General features: G+C 46.0%; 1 protein-coding gene across 1 annotated transcript in view; it reads left to right on the top strand.

The window, feature by feature from the left end:
• Positions 1–17,004, top strand: part of LPP (LIM domain containing preferred translocation partner in lipoma) — a 432,571-nt gene that overhangs the window by 131,627 nt on the left and 283,940 nt on the right. The window contains exon 4 of the mRNA XM_084639858.1: positions 13,271–13,334. The gene's annotated coding sequence lies outside the window, so the exon portion shown is untranslated. The remainder of the gene's footprint in view (positions 1–13,270; positions 13,335–17,004) is intronic.

Genomic DNA, 17,004 nt, shown 5'->3' with positions numbered 1-17,004 from the left:
TAAATAGGATGAAATTCAATAGGGACAAATGCAAAGTACTCCATTTAGGAAGGAACAATCAGTTGCACACATACAAAATGGGAAATGACTGCCTAGGAAGGAATACTGTGGAAAGGGATCTAGGGGTCATAGTGGATCACAAGCTAAATATGAGTGAACAGTGAACGCTGTTGCAAAAAGAGCGAACGTCATTCACTGGAATGTTGTAAGCAAGACATGAGAAGTAATTCTTTCACTCTACTCCTCGCTGATTAGGCCTCAACTGGAGTATTGTGGCCAGTTCTGGGTGCCACATTTCAGGAAAGATGTGGATGAAGTGGAGAGAGTCCAGAGAAGAGCAACAAAAATGATTAAAGGTCTAGAAAACATGACCTCTGAGGGAAGATTGAAAAGAAATTTCTTTTAGTCTGGAGAAGAGAAGACTGAGGGAGGACGTAACAGTTTTCAAGTACATAAAAGGTTGTTACAGGGAGGAGAGAGAAGAATTGTTCTGAGGATAGGACAAGAAGCAAGGGGCTTAAATTGCAGCAAGGGAGGTTTAGGTTGGACAGTAGGAAAAACTTCCTAACTGTCAGGGTGGTTAAGCACTGGAATAAATTGCTTTGGGAGCTTGTGGAATCTCCATCATTGGAGATTTTTAAGAGCAGGTTAGACAAACACCTGTCAGGAATGGTCTAGATAATATTTAGTCCTGCCATGAGTGCAGGGAACTCTAGATGACCTCTCACGGTCCCTTCCAGTCCTATATTCTATGATTTATAACAACAACATCTGACCCTGGGTGCACAGAAATTCTGTCTACATAAACGATTAAGGCTGTTTGGGGCATGACGCTGGAGGGAATGGGAGGTTTTGTTCAAAGAATGTCAATGGCGTTTCAGACTAATTGGAAACCTGATCACTAATTAACATCGACAATGATCAGATTAACATTGAGTGTCTCCCGTTGCCTTCTGTGTCCAGATGAAATTCCTGCATTCTCTCAGCCAGTGACGCTTTACGTTAGGTAAGGAGGATGAACAAAGATTGATCATAGGTGGATGGATGAGATTTCCAGGAGGGAAGGGCCTGAAACTTACTGCTAAAGAAGTCAAGTTTTAGGTCTTTCTGAGATTTTTATATAAAGGAAATAAAACCTGAAACCTCCTAGCTGGGACCGCACAGCGGAGTCAGCATTTTTGGAGTCATTGCTCAAAAAAGCAGCACTTCCAACACCTACCCTCCCACCCAACACCCACAGCTGAACTTTTAGCACTGCAACATTGTGTTTGGAGTTCTGTGGGCTGAGAGCAGAATCTGCATGTACTGCCGTGTGTCCCACTTTCGACCTTTGCCAGATCTTCTCCTCTGGGCAAGGGGAAATGGGTAGCTCGTGCCCTGTAAGTCTCTTGTGTGGGCAGGCTCCGTGGCATTCATGGGGCTAGAGGACTGGCTCCTCCCTTTCCCCTCCAGTCTCTTCTAAGCTGGAGGCAGCCCCCAGTGCTGCATGGCTAAATGTTGGACCAGCAGTGCCAAGCAGCCATAGGCTGGTGCCACAGGAGTGGCTGCAGTTTGTGAACAGGTGATCTGCGGGGGTCAATGTGCAGAGCAGCTGGGCTGGGGTGGCACCAAGCTTCCAAGGCGTTCGCACGTACAGTCGTGTCGCAGACGTTTCGGGCGGCAGGGCTCACTTGTGCTCAGGCGTGCACCCCCTTAGGAATTCCCCTGCAGGGGTTTATTCCAGTCATGCCGCTTCCTGCCAGGCGCAATTGTAGGCAGGGGAGAGCTTGTTGATTGGCTGTAGTCCTGCAGCATTAAGAGTTCACCTGCCCTGTTGAGTGACACTGAGATCCTATGAAAGGGACACGACTTTCCTGCGGGGACAGGTGGAACTTCCAGGCTCCGGGACTGTATGAGCCCCTTTGAAAACGCCTAGTGGGTGCAAACAGCACCAACACCTAGAATTGCAGAGACAAAAGCCAGGTGGTTCTTTTGTTCACATACTTAATTTCTTTACTGTCTGCCGTTTGCAAATCTAACCAGAGGGTAACACATCAGGGTAGAAAGTACGGTGCCGCTATTCCAGCATACCCAGTCAATCCTTGGGCCACCATACTTGCTCTCATGTTACAGCACCGTAATGTGTATGTTATAGACCTAAACCCAGAGAGGATCTGCACAGTACAACGTGCAAAAGCAAATAGGAGAATGTGAGTATGTAAGAAATGTGAGTGTGAAAACTAGGCAAATATCTGTGGTATGTGGCTTTTTCATGTGTGACCTTTTCCAGTTATGCGTCTATCTGTCATAAATACTTACAATGGCCCTTTTCACTGCAGCATGTAAGTGCCTCACAGTCTTTATCCTTGCAGCACCCCTGGGAGGTAGGGCAGTGCTATAATCCCAATGTACAGATGTGGGACTGAGGCCAGAGACAAAGGGATATGTCTACACTGCAAAAAACAAAACAAAAACAAAAAAAACCAAACCAAAACCAACTGAAGAAAAACCCCATTGCAGCGAGTCTCAGACCTTCCTGAGGCTATGGGGCTTAAAAGAGCAGTGTAGATGTTCCTGCTTGAGCTCTGGCTCTGAAACCTGGCAAGGGAGGTGGGGTTTTTTTTTTTTTTTTGCAGTGTAGACATACCCTGAATGATTTGTCCATCACAGGGAATCTGGACGAAGTTGGGAATTGAACCCTGTTCTCCTGTGTTCTAGGCTGGAAAACATGACCTGTGAGAGAAGATTGAAAAAATTGGGTTTGTTTAGTCAGGAGAAGAGAGGACTGTGGGGGGAGCGTGGGGGGCTGGGGGAATGACCTAACAGTTTTCAAGTACATAAAAGGTTGTTACAACAAGGAGAAAAATTGTTCTCCTTAAACTCTGAGGATAGGACAAGAAACAATGGGTTTAAATTGCAGCAAGGGCGGTTTATGTTGGACATTAGGACTGCCCCCAAGTTTTGTTCAACATCTTTATTAATGATCTGATGGATTGCACCCTCAGCAAGTTCGCAGATGACGACACTAAGCTAAGGGGAGAGATAGATATGCTGGAGGGTAGGGATAGGGTCCAGAGTGATCTAGACAAATTGGAGGATTGGGCCAAAAGAAATCTGATGAGGTTCAACAAGGACAGGTGCAGAGTCCTTCACTTAGGATGGAAGAATCCCATGTATTGCTACAGGCTGGGGGCTGACTGGCTAAGCAGCAGTTCTGCAGAAAAGGACCTGGGGATTACAGTGGATGAGAAGCTGGATATGAGTCAGCAGTGTGCCCTTGTTGCCAAGAAGGCTAACGGCATATTGGGTTGCATTAGTCGGAGCATTGCCAGCAGATCAAGGGAAGTGATTTATTCTCCTCTATTGAGCACTGGTGAGGCCACATCTGGAGTACTGTGTCCAGTTTTGGGCCCCCAAGGACAGAAAGGAAGTGGACAAATTGGAGAGAGTCCATCAGAGGGCAACGAAAATGATCAGGGGGCTGGGGCACAAGACTTAGGAGGAGAGGCTTAGAGAACTGGGCTTGTTTAGCCTGCAGAAGAGAAGAGTGAGGGGGGATTTGATAGCAGCCTTCAGCTACCTGAAGGGGGGTTCCAAAGAGGATGGAGCTCGGCTGTTCTCAGTGGTAGCAGGTGACAGAACAAGGAGCAATGGTCTGAAGTTGCAGTGGGGGAGGTTTAGGTTGGATATTAGGAAACACTATTTCACTAAGAGGGTGGTGAAGCACTGGAATGGGTTACCTAGGGAGATGGTGGTGGAATCTCCATCCTTAGAGGTTTTTAAGGCCCAGCTTGACAAAGTCCTGGCTGGGATGATTTAGTTGGGGATTGGTCCTGCTTTGAGCAGAGAATTGGACTAGATGACCTCCTGAGGTCTGTTCCAACCCTAATCTTCTATGATTCTGAGTTTCACCTCACGTAAAAACTACTTGCTTACAAAATCAGGCATAAAAATACAAAAGTGTCACAGCACACTGTCACTGAAAAATTACTGACTTTCTCATTTTTGCCATATAACTATAAATCAACTGGAATATAAATATTGTACTTGCATTTCAGTGTATAGTATATAGAGCAGTATAAACAAGTTATTGTCCATATGAAATTTTAGTTTGTCCTGACTTTGCTAGTGCTTTTTATGGAGCCTGTTGTAAAACTAGGCAAATCTCTAGGTGAGTTGATGTACCCCCTGGAAGACCTCTGTGTACCCCCAGGGGTACGTGTAACCCTGGTTGAGAACCATAGGACTAGATGACCTCTGAAGGTCCCTTACAGTCCTATGATTCTGTGATCATTTTATCCATCACTTCCATGGACGCCCAAATGATAGTTTTTGCCATCGTAGAATGACTCGTTTGGCCACCGGATTGGGAGCACCTGCTGGGTGAGGATAGCGCCAAAGCTTGATTCCCTGGCATCCAACGTCTGAGAAGATTTAGCCCCCGATGCCTGTTGTGTCTGAGATCTCAAAAAGAGTCTCTCGCGTTTTCCCTCAAATTTAGTTTTGCAGCAGGGGTTGTCACAGTAACAAGATCGTCTCCCATCTGCTCCTCATGTGGCACCATGCGCATCGCTAAAATATTTTTTTATTATGGGTTTAGCCAGCGGTAACCATGGCGATTAGACTTATCATGCAGCATTTTTCTTCCAAGTCAGTTTGAAATGCTGACAATTAAATAGATACAGTACGCTTCAGAGATCCATCAGTCTCTTTGTTGTCTTGACAACCGGGAGTATATTTAGAAATGTAACAAGTACATGGAGTTCAATTGCACTTTTGCTAAGACGTAGCTTTGTAGCTTGAGTATTGAATACGTGGCTTGTAGGTCCAAGTGCACTGGGGGCTGTGCTCATGCTGGACTCCCTGGCAAAATCCTGCCGCCCCCCTCCATGGCTGTAAAGGGGATCCTCAGATTCAGTAGAAAGTGGGATGAGGTCCGCCTCATCCGCATGCTGGCATTGAGCTACCAATCATGGTGGAGAGGCAGTGGTAGGGTATAGGACAGTGAGTCAGGAGATCTGGGGTCTGTTCCCGGCTCTGCTACCAACCTGCTGGGTGACATTGGCCAAATCACTTCCCCTCCCTCTGCCTCAGTTTCCTCTGTCTGTCTTAACTATCCATGTAGCAAGAGACCTGTCCTGAAGAGCTTAGTGAGTCTGTACAGACCGATCTCACTCAGGGCCTCTGGGCACTGCTGTGATATAAACCGATTACAAATATGGCTTCCACCACCGTAATATCTGTGGTGGGATCTGGGGCAGGACTGGACATGGGTGAGTATTTGTTGCAATATGTCTCCTTAGGTCAGTTTCTTCTCCCTCTCCTCCTGCACAAAGCAGAACTGCATAGTGCTTCACTCCCCTGTGTGGACTGCAGCTTAGTTCAGGGCGTGAACTCTGCCCCTAGGCCATGTTGCCATACTCAGATTTTTAGATAAACTGTGCTAACAATTGGGTAGAGTTTTGAGTTACAATGACCATAGCCTTGTGGGGTATGACCAAAGCATAGATGTACTCAAGAGAAAACATGTATGTAGGTGAGCCGGGCTTCAGCGTTAGCATCTTCAGCATTATAGCAAAGATCTCTACAATTTTAGCTCCAGAGGCAACTCTGTTAGCCAACAACAGTGGTAGGCTGTTAATCACTTATAAAAGCACGACAATAATTTTTTCCCCTGTAATAATGATGATGATTCCTCTTATCCCCTTTCCATCTGATTGGCACTGAATTCACCCACTCCTCTCTTTTGAACCCACCTGGAATTAGTATGTTGAGCAAAACATTTGAGGCTTTCTCCATTGTGCGCACAGCAAAGAGAATGGGCTTTTTTGGGATTGTGAGTGAGTGTTCACACACACATGTGTGAGTGTGTGCCCCAGTACAAAGCTCTGGTCTGCACAGACCAAATGGACTCGGAGCTCCATAGAACACAAAGGGAGGCAAATGGACATAGCTGCTAGCAGCATACTGATCTTGACATTGGTCGAAGCCAGTGCTCCTGTCCATCACAGTCGTTACCCCCAGTACAGCAGATGGATTGCTGCGAAACAAAGATCTGTGTGCAAAGGTGTCTGCAATGCATCCAACATCGGGACCTGAAAATACCCCCTCCTTTGTCAAAATATTTCTTGGTGAAGCCTCTTTATTCAAGGCGAAAATGACCTGCAAGCAAAATAAACCCAAAGAACCCAATTAATTTGCATGCAATCAGCGAGGATGTCAAATGATCCCTTGTGTTGATGATACTCCTGGCAAATGCTGATATGCAAGGAAATTAAAATCAGACAGGAAAATGGCTCAAATGCTACCCGTCCCCCCACTATTTTATTGACTGAAATCAGAATGCTCACTGATGTAAAGAGGAATTTGTGCTGCCCATAGGGGTCCTTTTCCAATGCCTTCTCTCACAGGGCGCACACGCGTGTCATGGAGTGCTTTCATTGCGATGTGAGCTGGTTGGTCCATTTTAATTTTCTTGTGGGTCAGCCCCAGGATACTGTGGGAGGGACTTCATGTGAGGAGGCGGGGCCTAGATGTGCACATTTGAAGGGTCTGATGTAAAGCTTGTTTTGCAGTGTAACATGCCTAGAATATTTCACATTGCTTATGAGGTGCAGGCTGGTTAGAAACGAGACAGTCCTCTTGGTGATCAAATGTCTTCCTTCGGGGATGAAGGATGAGCTTGAGACTCAGGGTACTGGGCTGGAACTCAAGACCTGGGCTCAGTTGCTAGCTCTGCTACAGACTTCCTGTGTGACCTTAGAAAAGTCACTTAGCCTCTCTCTTTCCCAGATAGGGATTGGTAAAATGAGATATTCTTCACAATGGTATGGTCAGCATGAGCACATTAATGTTGGTGAAGCTGCACAGACGATATGGTGATGAGTATAGTAAAAGTATGGCGATAGACCGACATTTAAACTGTATCCAGTGGTTATTGAGAAAAATGGACAAGAAAATACTACGGACCGGGGGAAGTGAGTATATGTAGCCATTTAATGAGGTATAAGAGGAGGAGAGGATGGAATGTATTTTTTTTCAGTTTACTTGTCTCAAGACTACATCTCTTATTAACTCTGTACGTATCCAGCTTTGCCCAAGAGGTTTCCCTGCTCTTTTCCAACGGTGCCATTTTTCCTGGGCCGTATGGCTAAACACGTAGCATAGCATCTTGTTAATATCATCTCTCTTGAGATGCTCTCTTGCATTTGCATGAGGATGAAGTCAGCTAATCTGCAATGACTTTTCGATGTCTAAAGTCCATGGTTTTATGATGCTAATCAATTGTTCAATCTCCACACCCTGTCATTTCCCTGCTTTCCATATTTTTGCAAGAGCAAGTGTTCAAATCTTGGCCAACTGGGCCAACAACAGTTTGACTAATTAAATTCTGTCCTATCTCATTTTCCCCTGCAGCTTCATTTGGATACAGAGTTCTTCATTTTCCCTGTCTTTAAAATTGTTCTGTACTGTTGCTGTGTGCTGTTAAATAAGTATCACAGTCTGCTCCACAAGTGGTTGCATTTTGCCAATGGATGAAGGCCTCTTTACCCATAATGTGTAAAGCTTTTGAAGATCCTTTTGGATGAAAATACATGTAAAATGTTTAAACTAATCCAAATTTGGCTTCCTTTTCTGATCTGTTTTGTCTGCCTTAACTTGAGTTTTAAACCAATCTCTTTGCCATAGTATCAGAGTGCCTTTCTCCTTCCCTGGTCCCTTTTTCTGCAGCCTTTCTCCATTCCCAACCCAAAACTATCCTTGGTGAACGATACCTCGAGCCTCTGAAAAGAACAACTATTATCTTCTTGCCCAGCAGGCACTCATAACTCAGTTTTATTTTTTGTGTTCTCTTTGCTGCCCACACCATGTTGCAGGGTTCTCCCTTTAGCCAGTTCACAGATTTAAAGCTGAAAGCACAACTGCATGTCCTCACAAATCTGGTGAAATATTAACACATGCTTTCAAGTGTTCAAAGCTATTGGGATTTTATTTTTAAATACAAACATAACCCAAAGATGTTGGTGAATCTTCAAGCATGATTTAAATAAATTATCCAAACTAATATGGCAAAGATCCTGGTCTTTGGTAGGAGATATTTAACTGGGGGGAGGGGATGGGCTGAGCTGAGCTGAAAAGTTGATAGGCCAGATCCTAAGTTCATAGAATCATAGAATATCAGGGTAGGAAGGGACCTCAGGAGGTCATCTAGTCCCACCCCCTGCTCAAAGCAGGATTGATCCCCAATTAAATCATCCCAGCCAGAGCTTTGTCAAGCCTGACCTTAAAAATTTCTAGGGAAGGAGATTCCACCACCTCCCTAGGTAACACATTCCAGTGTTTCACCACCCTCCTAGTGAAAAAGTTTTTCCCAATATCCAACCTAAACCTCCCCCACTGCAACTTGAGACCATTACTCCTTGTCCTGTCCTCTTCCACCACTGAGAACAGTCTAGATCCATCCTCTTTGAAACCCCCTTTCAGGTAGTTGAAAGCAGCTGAGGGTGCAATCCACACCATCCTCCAGATCATTTATGAAGATATTGAACAAAACCAGCCCGAGGAACGGGCACTCCAAGGGGCACTCCACTTGATACCGGCTGCCAACTAGACATGGAGCCATTGATCACTACCCGTTGAGCCCGAAAAGCTAGCCAACTTTCTATCCACCTTATAGTCCATTCATCCAGCCCATACTTCTTTAACTTGCTGGCAAGAATACTGTGGGAGACCGTGTCAAAAGCTTTGCTAAAGTCAAGGAACAACACGTCCATTGCTTTCCCCACATCCACAGAGCCAGTTATCTCGTCAAAAAAGGCAATTAGGTTAGTCAGGCATGACTTGCCCTTGGTGAATCCATGCTGACTGTTTCTGATCACTTTCCTCTCCTCTAAGTGCTTCAGAATTGATTCCTTGAGGACCTGCTCCATGATTTTTCCAGGGACTGAGGTGAGGCTGACTGGCCTGTGGTTCCCAGGATTCTCCTCCTTCCCTTTTTTAAAGATGGGCACTACATTAGCTTTTTTCCAGTCGTCCGGGACTTCCCCCGTTCGCCACAAGTTTTCAAAGATAATGGCCAATGGCTCTGCAATCACATCCGCCAACTCCTTTAGCACTCTCGGATGCAGCGCATCCGGCCCCATGGACTTGTGCTCGCCCAGCTTTTCTAAATAGTCCTGAAACCACTTCTTTCTCCACAGAGGGCTGGTTACTTCCTCCCCATGCTGTTCTGCCCAGTGCAGTAGTCTGGGAGCTGACCTTGTTTGTGAAGACAGAGGCAAAAAAGTACATTAGCTTTTTCCACATCCTCTGTCACTAGGTTGCCTCCCTCATTCAGTAAGGGGCTGGTCTAAATCAGCCTAACTTCATCAACTTCAGTGGAGCTATATCAGTTGAATCCAGTTTAGGCTCAGGCCAGTGCATCCAGATGCAGATCTAAACTTCTGCAGAGTTTAGGGTTGTTTGATTTGGTCCGATGCAGAGGTGATGCCAGCAATGAAGTTCAGCACTAGATCCGAGCTCTCCACAAAGTTTTAGGATCTGGGCTTTTGATTTGGGCCACTCTCTCCCCTTTTTTCAGACCCCTCTAAAAGACTCCTTGGATTAGGACTAATAATGAAAATGCAGTTTATCCTCTGAAACTTTCCACAGACAGGCTGGGCAAATGGGCACGTGCATTTGTGTAATTTGCCACCAGTGCCAGTGGATTTTTGCTTAACTCCATTGGCTGTTCATAGTTAAATTGTAGATCTGCAGCTTTCACTTTACTTTCACATTCCAGCCAAGATGAATGCAAAGCTACTGATGCAGAGCAATGAGCTTGTAACCCCGTGAGGACTTGAATTTCCTTTCTCCAAAAACAGATGCGTACAGTACAGCACACATGGGACGAGGCCTGGTGCTCACTAGCCCCGCTGTGTGCGGTATGAATGATACATCAGGCATTCGTGTTTGGTCACAGTAGGGGCATTAGTTTAGAGCAGTCTCAATATGTAAGCAAGACTGAGCCTTTGAAGTCTTCAGTCTGCATGCTACATCAGATGGTGAGCAGACAATGTAACAGGCACAGAAAAGTCCTCTGCATTCATTTCCCCAATAAAAACAAAAATCAACCAACCTGTGAGCACTTGCTGCCTGCTCTGCGGTTATGTTTATCTGCTTCTCTGCTGTTACTTTATCCAGGTTTATATTGTCTTTAAAATGTTAATGTACACTTTTTGCTCATGAGCCAGATCCTGAGCAAGTTTCCTCCTTGCATTATATTCTTCAGTCCTGACCTGATGCAACCAACTGCTGTTTTAGTTGTTTTCACACCCCTTCCTCCCTTGCTCAGGGTGAACCTCATTCTTCATAGAATCATAGAATATCAGGGTTGGAAGGGACCTCAGGAGGTCATCTAGTCCCACCCCCTGCTCAGAGCAGGACCGATCCCCAACTAAATCATCCCATTCTTGGTGGCACCTTGTGCCATTCCAATATGGGGTCTCTTCTGAGCAAAGCATGTATACCAATTGTCTAGTGGTTCTACGTAATGTGAGCAAATGCTGGCTCAAGAACTTTGTTGGCATCTCATCTTAGTTATCTTCATTTCTGGCTCAAGGATTGTGAGGAGAGACGCCAGCAAAGGCACCTCTATTTCTGACTTTGTAGATTTCAGAGTAGCAGCCCTGTTAGTCTGTATTCGCAAAAAGAAAAGGAGGACTTGTGGCACCTTAGAGACTAACCAATTTATTTGAGCATAAGCTTTCGTGAGCTACAGCTCACTTCATTGGATGCATAAAGTGGAAAATACAGTCAGGAGATTTATATACACACAAACCATGAAAAAATGGGTGTTTATCATACACATTGTAATGAGAGTGATCACTTAAGATGAGCTATTACCAGCAGGAGAGTGGGGTGGGGGGAGAGAAAACCTTTTGAAGTGATAATCAAGGTGGGCCATTTCCAGCACATTTCCAGGAGTTAACAAGAACGTCTGAGGAACAGTAGAGACTGTCCAGTTTGACCAGTGCTGGCACATGATGGCATATATCACATTGGTAGATGTGCAGGTGAACGAGCCTCTGATAGTGTGGCTGATGTGATTAGGCCCTGTGACAGTGTCCCCTGAATAGATATGTGGGCACAGTTGGCAATGGGCTTTGTTGCAAGGATAGGTTCCTGGGTTAGTGGTTCTGTGGTGCGGTGTGTGGTTGCTGGTGAGTATTTGCTTCAGGTTGGAGGGCTGTCTGTGGGCAAGGACTGGCCTGTCTCCCAAGATCTGTGAGAGTGATGGGTCATCCTTCAGGATAGGTTGTAGATCCTTGATAATGCGTTGGAGTGGTTTTAGTGGATCTCTTGTGTGGACTGGTCCAGGCTGAGGTTGTTGGTGGGATGGAAATTGTTGAAAACATGGTGGAATTCCTCAAGGGCTTCTTTTCCATGGGTCCAGATGATAAAGATGTCATCAATATAGCGCAAGTACTCTACATGGAATTCCACCATGATTTCAACAATTTCCATCCCACCATCAACCTCAGCCTGGACCAGTCCACACAAGAGATCCACTTCCTGGACACTACAGTGCTAATAAGCGATGGTCACATAAACACCACCCTATACCGGAAACCTACTGACCGCTATTCCTACCTACATGCCTCCAGCTTTCATCCAGACCACACCACACGATCCATTGTCTACAGCCAAGCTCTATGATACAACCGCATTTGCTCCAACCCCTCAGACAGAGACAAACACCTACGAGATCTCTATCAAGCATTCTTACAACTACAATACCCACCTGCTGAAGTGAAGAAATGGATCGACAGAGCCAGAAGAGTACCCAGAAGTCACCTACTACAGGAGAGGCCCAACAAAGAAAATAACAGAATGCCACTAGCCGTCACCTTCAGCCCCCAACTAAAACCTCTCCAACGCACTATTAAGGATCTACAACCTATCCTGAAGGACGACCCATCACTCTCACAGATCTTGGGAGACGTTCTTGTTAACTCCTGGAAATGTGCTAGAAATGGCCCACCTTGATTATCACTTCAAAAGGTTTTCTCTCCCCCCACCCCACTCTCCTGCTGGTAATAGCTCATCTTAAGTGGTCACTCTCGTTACAATGTGTATGATAAATACCCATTTTTTCATGGTCTGTGTGTATATAAATCTCTTGACTGTATTTTCCACTTCATGCATCCGATGAAGTGAGCGCTCACGAAAGCTTATGCTCAGATAAACTGGTTAGTCTCTAAGGTGCCACAAGTCCTCCTTTTCTTTTTTTGACTTTGTAGAAAATTTGAGCCCAGATACTGAGATTTGAAAGGCCCTAGAGGCCTGCATCAATCCATGTTAAATGGAGTCATGTCCTACTGGTACCATGTTAGATTCCAGTCACCCTTGGCTGCATGATGTTGGTCTCTAGAGATCCGCTTATCCTTGCACGTCAGCAAATATAATGGCGAGGGATGGCTTGGGGAAATGAAGCGCTAATGTTGCATTTATGCAAAACCTTTCACCAGTATCAAGTTGTTCTGGAGAAGAAGGTAACAACTAACGTTCATAACAGGGCAGCCTGAAAAACACTGAAAGCACAGAGGCTAGCTTGGTGTGGAGGGTGGTCAACAGGTTACCAGCATCGAAGACTACTGGTTGAAAAACAGCTCACGTTTGTGGTGACTTAATCTGTCACATTTGGTGGCTGTTCGGTGGCCTATGTGAAATGAGTTTGATCTCAATTTTAGTTCTTGTTGGTGTCCCTGTGGCAAACTTACCACCACATGTGGCATTAGCTGAAGGTTCTAGAAGGGAAGCTAAGGACTAGATGGAGAAGCAGTAGCTTTTTCGTCTCGTTCTCTTCCCCCCACCGCCTCCCCACCTGAAGGGAGTCCCCACCGGCTCAGGGAGAGGAGGCATGTTAAGGGTTGTTGGCAAAAGGCTGTCTGTTTGGGAGTTAAAGAGTGGACTTTGTTAGCCAAGCCACTGCCTTTCACCATCTCTAAATCGATTTAAAACAAATAGCTTCTCCCTCAAATAAACCCCATCTTACTCTAGCGCTAGTTCAGATTTAATCTCTCCAGAGAGAGGGTGAAAAGCCCTTATGTGGAGGAAAAAAGGGACAGACGGACATGGGACTTGTAGTAAGGGAAAAGGCTTGCTCTGTGATTGTTAGAGAAGGTCTGAGGGCTTATTAACCCATTTGTTTTTTGCTGAAGCGATGTATCAGCTTGATCTACTTACAGGAGTTATGAGGTTCAAGGGTTTGATTCTAATCTGGAAACATCTTTATCTGCTTCCCCCACAGAGACCCTTCAGCGTTCCTGTAAGTACGTCTCGCCCTGGGCTTGGAGGGCACCTCCTCATTTGAGGTGAGAGGGCAATGGGGTCCCTATGCTTGGTAAACTGCTCATTTTAGGATTGATATGGGGAATTTAGGGACCTGATTTGCTGGCAGCTGTGGTCACCCCAGCATCTTCCAGGTTGTATCCAGATTGGCTTAAATCTCACATAACTTCAGTGCCCAGCAGTAAAGAAAAGAGCATGTCTCAATAATTAGAAGGACCTAAATAGAAATATATATGCTGCTGAGCTAGTTTGTTCATTCTTCAGGATCCAAATTCTTTTAAAGTGACTGAAGGTATTTAGCAGGAATCCAAAGCTCGGCCTGAGATACAATTCTGAACCTTCAGCAACGGCCCCTCGTTGAATTATATGAAGCACCCCTTAGCTTGCTCTTCACTTCTATCCCAAGGTATGATCATTAAATTCCAGTGAAGGGGCTCCTGTAGGTAAGAACGTTCGAAAGGGAACATTGTCAGGGTAGGTCCATTCTCAGTCCTTAATGAACCGTGACAGCAGCCTGGGGGGTAAAATAGATGTTAGAGGTGCTCTTGAGTCGTGGTAATTGGCATAGAACAAGGCATGGGTAAGCCATGGAAAAACTGAGAATGAAGGAATATAGATTCATAGCTGGGAGGTTTGGAATAGCAATTTCTGTCCCACGACAAGCAAGAGCTGTTTGCCACCGATAGACAGGTGATGAAAAGGGAGGTAAAGTGCGTCCAGGAGAGTTTGGTGTCCAGTTAGTTTTCCCCAGGGAAAACATTGTATAATGGTGACACGTGAAATTGATCCTGCCGCTGTGCTCCAACAAATTGTCCATCACCGGGTGCCCCATAGCAAAAGAATTATTTCTTCTCTCTTGACCATTTGTTCAGCGTTGCTCCTGAGGAAAATGGGGCTCTTACCTCTTGCATCTGGCCTGTAATTAGGCCCTGCATCAGATTGGATCATTGTCAGAAATCTATCCTTGCTGAGAGCAAATTCAGTCAGACCTAGAGAGCGTTGCACTGCAGCCTGGGCAGGCTTTATTTGGTAGATATTGTAACAATGCAGGCTACAGTGACACCCCCTTGTAGTCAGGTGTGTGTGAACCCTGCCATTATGTGTCCCCCCCCCCCATCATCTGGAGTACAAGTCCAGGCAGGCTTTAGGAGGGTCCACTTTTCAGAGGGGCTCATTTATTTAGCAGAAAAGACCAGCAAAACATATGAGCAAAACCTTTGTCCCAGAGTTCTAGCTGGAGTCCCAGTCCATCTGTCTCGCACCCGAGTCCCCTGCTTGCCTCCGTCCTGGTTCTTCATCCAGGATTCTTTCGGTTCAGGTCTCTGCCCCTGGGATCAGGTCTCTTGCCGCTGCCTGAGAGGATCCTCTTCTGGAAGCAGGTGTCTGTGGAGATCCATCCGCTGCAGTGCGTGGTTCCTGTCAGGTTGGGGTTTCCTGCCACTGTCTGGGAGACCCCTTGGCTGAGATCAGGTCCTCTTGGATGCTTGCCAACTGCAGCTGTCTCTCTGCGAATCTCCCATCTCCAGGAGTGACCTTCCAGACTCCTGCTCCAGTGGGCTCCCTGGAGAGCTCTGTGTCCCCAGGCACGCACCATCTAGGCCCTCTGCTCTAGGAGCCCTCCTGATCAGGCCTTCTGGGAGCTCCTCTCCTCAGGAGCTGCCTGTGTCCATGGGAGTGCCTCTCCCCACTGAACTGGGTAGGAAACACTTTTTCAAATGAAAGCTGTCTTTGTTTTGGGTAATGGAATAATTATAGCAATTAACAGATACTTGCCACCATAAGACATGGTGAATTTGGCCCTAGAAATCTATAATTCACCAAAGAGCAACACGGCTTCAAAATGTGACCAGAAATGGACCAAAGCTGTGGTTCTCCAGGCTAGATGCTTTCCCTCCAGCATCATCTGTATCCAAATGACCCTGCTGAACAGCTGTGTTTCCCTGGGCAAAGATCCATTAGAACTGCAGAGGAATTAACAGTGGCAGAGCTGGGAACGCAAAATTCGATCATGCCGGTTACCATCACCTCCTCCTTGCAACTAACTGTCCTGGCTGGCTCATGAATGGTTCATTAGTAAATGAGCACTTGGACGCAATAAAGGTAACCCCGACTTCCCATAAAGGGATCAGTTGCCCAGTGACACACACACACAAAGTGTGGGTGCAGTACTGGTAGATACAAAAAACATTAAGGTTGCAAAGTCCATGCATTGGAGAGCGGAATCACCATCTCTTAAGTGTCTAATCCCAATTATAGCTGGAGATTGCATTGGCCTCGAAATCACTGACCATTATTTCTATTCACAGCCAAGAAAAATGTTTCACGGACCGTGAAATCTAGCTGTTGGAGGGGGAGGGTAGGGCAGGGGCTTCTAGCCATGCCCCTGGCTCTTGCTGCTACTCCCCTCTGGGCTGAGGAGGGACGGGACTTGCTCTTCCCCTGCACGGCCTCGCTCGGGGTGGAGGGGTGGGGGAGATGAGACCCACCTCTGGGTACCTACCCCAGCTGCTCTGAAGGCAGCACAGAAGTGAGGATGGCAATCCCACAACCCCCCTACAACAGCTTTGTGATACCCCCCTCTGCCCCTCCCCCAACTCCCTTTTGGGTCGGGACCCCCATGGTTACAACACCGTGAAATTTCAAATGTAAACATCTGAAAACCTTAAATTGATTAATTTTCAAATCCTGTGCCCATGAACTTGACCAGAATGGACCGTGAATTTGGTTGGACCCTAACTGTTTCTGCTGTATCCCAGTAATGTGGATTCTGCCCGTATTTCCTGAGGCATCTGATAGTGTGTGACATACCCACTAAGTATACTGCAATGTCCTGGTGTTTCTCTGTGCATTTTTGGTCACCATGATTTCATCAGTGAGCTGGAGGAAAAAGCCTTGAAAAAAAGCAAAAACCCTGCAGCTGAATGGTTTTATTTCTTGTTTTAAATCTGACTCTTGTGAAATACAGAATGATCAATCACTCACAACTAACAAAATTGTTTTTGTTTTCCTTTACAAAAGCATATGGGAGCTACAGGCAAAGCATATGGGCATTTTTAGGAAAACATATTGGTGAATGGACAAATTTAAGTGGTGCCAATATGCTTTAGATGTCTGGCTAGACCAGTACTCTACTTGTTGGCACACTAATCCTTCTACGAGATTTCCGGAGGTAGCATATGATGAGTGGTGTGTAACTGCTCTTGCGGGAGCACAGCTGATTGCATTGAACCCACGTTTAAATAACATTCTGATCCCTATTCCTCATATATTGCAGCCACACCACTTCTGACTGTAAGCTGCAGGCCAAATGTAAGGGTCATGTTTGTGGCTACAAATCCCCTTGATTCAGTGGATTGCACCAAGAGCTCAGTTTGCAGCTCGGGGATGTGCGGTAGCTATCTATCTAGGTTTTTATACTGAGATGGAGGTTCATGATGCCAGGTGCTGTCCACACAGTAAGAGACAACAGCTGTCCTGAAGGGTACACCATTTAAATAGACATGACAGAGACAGGCAAGGAGAAAGCAAGTTTATTACTCTTAATTTTGCAGGTGGGGAACTGAGGCCTAGTGAGAATATGTCTGTGGCAGAGGTGGGAATTGCACTCAGATCTTCTGAGAACCAGTCCAGTGCCTTAGCCTCATCTGTTCTGCCCCTCTCTCCCCCCAATTTCTGGGTGATCTGTTATAAATT

Source organism: Lepidochelys olivacea (assembly GCF_965140295.1).
Source record: "Lepidochelys olivacea isolate rLepOli2 genome assembly, chromosome: 9".
NCBI classification, from domain to species: Eukaryota; Metazoa; Chordata; order Testudines; family Cheloniidae; genus Lepidochelys; species Lepidochelys olivacea.
This window is presented reverse-complemented; position numbering and strand designations above follow the sequence as displayed.